Below are 7,097 nucleotides of genomic sequence, written 5' to 3'. Positions count from 1 at the left end.
CCATAGTAGCAAAATAATTACAATATAGCAATGTAAAAGCTGGGGTGATAGATGTGCAGAAGATGAGTGTGCAAGTAGAGATACTGGGGTGCAAAGGAGGAAAATGAATAACAGTATGGGGATGAGGTAGTTGGATGGGCTATTTACAGATGGGCTATGTACAGGTGCAGTGATCTGTGAGCTGCTCTGACAGCTGGTGCTTAAAGTTAGTGAGGGAGATATGAGGCTTCAGTGATTTTTGCAGTTCATTCCAATCATTGGCAGCAGAGAACTGTAAGGACCAGTGGAATATACCTGCTGGAGCGCATGCTACGGGTGGGTGCTGCTATGGTGACCAGTGAGCTGAGATAAGGTAGGGCTTTACCTAGCAAAGACTTATAGATGACCTGGAGCCAGTGGGTTTGGCGACGAATATGAAGTGAGGGCCAGCCAACGAGAGCATACAGGTCGGAGTGGTGGGTAGTATATGGGGCTTTGGTGACAAAACGGATGGCACTGTGGTAGACTGCATCCAATTTGCTGAGTAGAGTGTTGGAGGCTATTTTGTAAATGACTTCGCCGAAGTCAAGGATCGGTAGGATAGTCAGTTTTACGAGGGTATGTTTGGCAGCATGAGTGAAGGATGCTTTGTTGCAAAATAGGAAGCCGATTCTAGATTTAATTTTGGATTGGAGATGCTTAATGTGAGTCTGGAAGGAGAGTTTACAGTCTAGCCAGACACCTGGCTAGACTGTAAAAAAAGAATGTGTTGATTGACAGAGTCGAAAGCCTTGGCCAGGTTGATGAATACAGCTGCACAGTATTGTCTCTTATCGATGGCGGTTATGATGTTGTTTAGGACCTTGAGCATGGCTGAGGTGCACCCATGACCAGCTCGGAAACCATATTGCATAGCGGAGAAGGTACGGTGGGATTTCGAAATGGTCGGTGATCTGTTTGTTAACTTGGCTTTCGAAGACCTTAGAAAGGCAGGGTAGGATAGATATAGGTCTGTAACAGTTTGGGTCTAGAGTGTCTCCCCCTTTGAAGAGGGGATCTCTCTTTGGGGATTTCAGACGTTACGAAAGAGAGGTTGAACAGGCTAGTAATAGGGGTTGCAACAATTTCAGCGGATAATTTTAGAAAGAGAGGGTCCAGATTGTCTAGCCCGGCTGATTTGTAGGGGTCCAGATGAACATCAGCTATCTGGATTTGGGTGAAGGAGAAATGGGGAAGGCTTGGGCAAGTTGCTGTGGGGCGTGCAGGGCTGTTCACTGGGGTAGGGGTAGCCAGGTGGAAAGCATGGCCAGCTGTAGAAAAATGATTTTTGAAATTCTCAATTATCGTGGATTTATCGGTGGTGACAGTGTTTCCTAGCCTCAGTGCAGTGGAAGGCTGGGAGGAGGTGCTTTTATTCTCCATGGACTTTACAGTGTCCCAGAACCTTTTGGAGTTTGTGCTACAGGATGCAAATTTCTGTTTGAAAAAGCTAGCCGTTGCTTTCCTACTGCCTGTGTATATTGGTTCCTAACTTCACTGAAAAGTTGCATATCGCGGGGGCTTTTCGATGCTAAAGCTGTACGCCACAGGATGTTTTTGTGCTGGTCAAGGGCAGTCAGGTCTGGAGTTAACCAAGGGCTATATCTGTTCCTGGTTCTACGTTTTTTGAGTGGGGCGTGCTTATTTAAGATGGTGAGGAAAGCACTTTTAAAGAATAACCAGGCATCCTCTACTGACGGAATGAGGTCAATATCCTTCCAGGATACCCGGCCAGGTCGATTAGAAAGGCCTGCTCGCTGAAGTGTTTTAGGGAGCGTTTGACTGTGATGAGGGGTGGTTGTTTGACCACAGACCCATTACGGACGCAGGCAATGAGGCAGTGATCGCTGAGATCCTGGTTGAAGACAGCAGAGGTCTATTTGGAGGACAGGTGGGTTGGGATGATCTCTATGAGGGTGCTATACAGCTACAACCGGAAGTTACTTTTTCATTGCAGGTTAAGAGAACGTACGCAGCAGGTTAGGATAATTAACATAGCAGGTTAGGAGAATTAGGTTAAGGTTAGGACTTTTCATCCTAACTTGCTACGAGAAGTCACTTCCGGTCGTAGCTGTATCGAAGGGGCGTGTTTTTAGGGAGTCCCAGGTGGGGGCAGTAGAACACTGTCTGTGAGCATGCTGTATAGATCTGCTGCCACACTCAAGCTGCAAATCAGCAATAGGAAGATTCTACAATCTGGGCACTGTTGGAATACATACAAAAATACATGCTTCCATCTTCCCTTTTGAAAGAAAGGGATAGGTTTTGATTAAGGTCTCCACTAAAGCAAATCCCAATGTAGTGTTATTGTAATTATTGGCTAGGTACTTTCAGTTATCTAATCTCTGATTAGTGATCACGTTGAGGGAGAAAGGAGGCATGTTTTGGTATTCCAACAGAGAAAACCCTGATCTTGTATTGTGGGAAATGCTGTGCTGGGGTTATTGAGTTTCTGTTCATTTTATAATGCTCAAGATGCCCATTTCATTTGCTTTATCTGTCTAGTATTCCTCTCTAACTTACACAAGCCATAAAAAAAACATCCCTTTATTGCAGACACAAAATTAGCTGTGTTTTCAAATAAATTAACCCTCAGCTTTGGCAGCTGGTGCAAATCCTAAGGGAAACTTACACTTCAAACCAATTTATGACAATCATCTTTATTAGTTTTAAAACATTTTTTTTAATAGATCGAACCATATAGTCTATACACCCCCACATGCATTCAGCAAACAGTGACTGACCTTGAGCTGGCAGTGAGTGGAAGACTGGAGTGTTTCTCCGACGAGCCCCCCACTGTGCAACTCCTCCAGGAGGGCGTGTTTGTGTTCGTGTGAACTCCCTCTAGCCTTCACTCCAACACTCAGCAATACTGTATCCTTCAGCATGAAGCCAGTCTGCTCTTTTTATCTGTGCTGTTATAGACTTTGCCTACTGTGCAAAGTACACTCATTGTAAAAAGAGGAGCCTACAGGAAATGAAACGTTTACCTTAAAAATAACTTAACTTTATTGTTTGGATAATGCTTGAAATCTTAAATCCATAAATTGTTGTCAAATTTTCCACATTCGCTTCATTTGGAACACACACACACACAAACGTGTGCATGCTTTACCTAATAACGCTACAAGAATGCAGAGGAGAAATGACCACAACCACCTAGCTCTTGAGGTAGGCCTAACAGCCATAGCCTGCTACACCTGAGAAGAGTCAAGACAGAGGTGGTGGGAGAAAAAGACAGTCGCTGATCTATTTTTACTGCAGAGAGACAGAGGGAGAGGTGGTGAGATGGCGACAGAGTCCTACATAATGCATGAAGGCCAGGCGTCCCCAAAGTGCAGCAGCACTGCCGTGTCTTCATCCACCAACCCACCAGCTCTCCAACTGCACATCCAGCTGGCTACCATCTCTTACTGCACATCCAGCTGGCTACCATCTCTTACTGCACATCCATGTGGCTACCACCTTCTACTGCACATCCATGTGGCTACCACCTCCTACTGCACATCCATGTGGCTACCACCTCCTACTGCACATCCAGGTGGCTACCACCTCCTACTGCACATCCAGGTGGCTACCACCTCCTACTGCACATCCAGGTGGCTACCATCTCCTACTGCACATCCAAGTGGCTACCACCTCCTACTGCACATCCAAGTGGCTACCACCTCCTACTGCACATCCAGGTGGCTACCACCTCCAACTGCACATTCAGGTGGCTACCATCTCCTACTGCACATTCAGGTGGCTACCATCTCCTACTGCACATTCAGGTGGCTACCATCTCCTACTGCCCATTCAGGTGGCTACCATCTCCTACTGCACAGCCAGGTGGCTACCAATCTCCTACTGCACAGCCAGGTGGCTACCATCTCCTACTGCACAGCCAGGTGGCTACCATCTCCTACTGCACGTCCAGGCGGCTACCATCTCCTACTGCACATCCAGTGTCCTGTGTGAATTTAATTATGCTCCCTCTAATTCTCTCTCTCTCCCTTCCCTCCCCGAGGACCTGAGCCCTAGGACCATGCCTCAGGACTACCTGGCCTAATGACTCCTTGCCACCTGATGACTCCCAGTCCAGCTTCTACATCTGCATTGCTTGCTGTTTGGGGTTTTAGGCTGGGCTTCTGTACAGCATTTTGTGACATCGGCTGATGTAAATAGGGCTTTATAAATACATTTGATTGATAAACCGCTGTGAAATATCTTTTCAATAACCAAAAATATTGTATTTTCAGCTGTTTAAACTTGGTGTACAAAACCAAAAGTCAAAACAAAACATATGAAAGGGAAGCATAGAAATAGTGCAGATAGAACAGATCTATTGCTTATTAGACTTGCTGTCAATGAGAATGATAGATGGTAGAACTCACATTTCTATGTGAATTTAGTCAGATTGCCCAAAAAGTGACATATTGCAGGTTTAAAGCAGCAGAAGGAGGAGAGCTAGCGATGGGCGTCGGAGAGCCAGGTGGAGACTAATCAAACATTGATGAGGACCACGCTCAGAATTCACCGGGATGATTAGGCTTTAATTACCCAGGGCCACGCTGACATATTCCCAATGACTGGATATATCTAAGAGCTCCCATTGCCCCGTGCGGGGCACAGAATAATCCATTGGAGTCGGTGATGAAATCCAAAGCTGTGAGGTGAGGAGGATGACCATCTCACAGACTTCCTAAGCGGGGGGTCACAGACAGGCAAAATCCACCCTTCTAGCAAAGCAACCACTGAATAGACTACTGATACTCAATACAATGCGAATACCAAGAAGTTTATTCTTGTACGTATGTTTGTTGCATGTTTTTAATGCAATACATTTATTAGACAGCTCATTCATGTACATCATCCTTTTCAATAATGCTATCTTTATTTTCCCTACAGGCCTAATGGTACTTTTCACCAGCGAATCATCTCGGCACCAGTGTCAGAGCATAATGAACACCAGACACCAGTGTCAGAGCATAATGAACACCAGACACCAGTGTCAGAGCATAATGAACACCAGACACCAGTGTCAGAGCATAATGAACACCAGACACCAGTGTCAGAGCATAATGAACACCAGACACCAGTGTCAGAACATAATGAACACCAGACACCAGTGTCAGAGCATAATGAACACCAGACACCAGTGTCAGAACATAATGAACACCAGGCACCAGTGTCAGAGCATAATGAATACCAGACACCAGTGTCAGAACATAATGAACACCAGGCACCAGTGTCAGAACATTACAAAGCTGTAACATGGAAGGAGCTACAGGGAGGGGAAATCTCAACTCCACCTCCCACTTGGTAGGCAGATCAACACTGCCAGATGTGACAATAATGTCCTCTAAACCGCTGGCGCTGCCAACATCCTGCAGACACCTGGCACAGCTCAATGATTGTTCTGTTGCACAGCCAATAGGGTTTGTATCAGGGCAGTTTAACAATTGTTTTGTTTTTACCAGGGATGTCTTTGTAGATTTGTAGTGTATTATTTTACTCTTTCTCTAGCTTGTCTCTACCACAGTCACACTACTCATTTTGATCATTCAGAATTTCCCACAGTGCACATTACCGACTTCTATAGCTGCATCCCAAATGGCATCCTTTCCCCCCTAAGTAGTGCACTATGTAGGGAATAGTTTCATTTGTCACGTAGATGTTTAAGCTGCCTTTTCTCAGTGGCTGAGAACTGTGATTAGGCAGCCTGTTTTGAATCTATGTCAACATTTCCAATACAGTCCTGGGGTGTTGGTGTGTTGAATAGTCCGGTCTAGACCGAGGATGAGTCACACACGAGCCAAAATGCCCGCAGGTAAGGAACGACTGGGAGAGGTAAACACTAGCTGGCCAGCTTTTTTTCCCTGTCACATTTTATACAGCCAGGCAGACAGACAAGTGAAAAGGAAGAACACACACCTAGGTCCATGTGAAAAACACTTCTTCATCAATTAAACACTTCTTCAATCGACTCATCACATCGATCAAACTAGGAAATATTCAAATCATGTAGTCTATTGACCAATCTGAATAACGTCCCTGGTCTGGTGTTCTGGGGTTAAGGTGGGTATTACCTGAAGTACAGCCCTGACATCAGACTGACTGCTCGCTTCGGACAATGTTATGCTATAGCCATCTTCTTTACAAGAACACCAAAGCATTAGGGACACGAAGTAATGTAGCTACACTACCGTTCAAAAGTTTAGGGTCACTTAGAAATGTCCTTGTTTTCCATGAAAACATACATGAAATGATTTGCAAAATGAATAGGAAATATAGTCAAGACGTTGATAATGTTATAAATAATGATTTTTTTATTGAAATAATAATTGTGTTCTTCAAACTTTGCTTTTGTCAAAGAATCCTCCATTTGCAGCAATTACAGCCTTGCACACCTTTTGGCATTCTAGTTGTCAATTTGTTGAGGTAATCTGAAGAGATTTCACCCCATGCTTCATGAAGCACCTCCCATAAATTGGATTGGCTTGATGAGCACTTCTTACGTACCATACAATCAAGCTGCTCCCACAACAGCTCAATAGGGTTGAGATATGGTGACTGTGCTGGCCACTCCATTATAGAAAGAATACCAGCTGACTGCTTCTTCCCTAAATAGTTATTGCATAGTTTGGAGCTGTGCTTTGGGTCATTGTCCAGTTGTAGGAGGAAATTGGTTCCAATTAAGTGCCGTCCACAGGGTATGGCATGGCATTGCAAAATGGAGTGATAGCCTTCCTTCTTCAAGATCCCTTTTACCCTGTACAAATCTCCCACTTTACCACCACCAAAGCACCCCCAGACCATCCCATTGCCTCTACCATGCTTGACAGATGGCGTCAAGCACTCCTCCAGCATCTTTTCATTTTTTCTGCGTTGCACGAATGGTCTTCTGTGTGATCTGAACACCTCAAACTTAGATTTGTCTGTCCATAACACTTTTTTCCAATATTTCTCTTTCCAGTGCCTGTGTTCTTTTGCCCATCTTAATTTTCTATTTTTATTGGCCAGTCTGAGATATGGCCTTTTCAATGCAACTCTGCCTAGAAGGCCAGCATCCCGGAGTCGCCTCTTCACTGTTGACG

This window comes from Salmo trutta, chromosome 6 (genome assembly GCF_901001165.1).
Source record: "Salmo trutta chromosome 6, fSalTru1.1, whole genome shotgun sequence".
Lineage (NCBI taxonomy): Eukaryota > Metazoa > Chordata > Actinopteri > Salmoniformes > Salmonidae > Salmo > Salmo trutta.
This window is presented reverse-complemented; position numbering follows the sequence as displayed.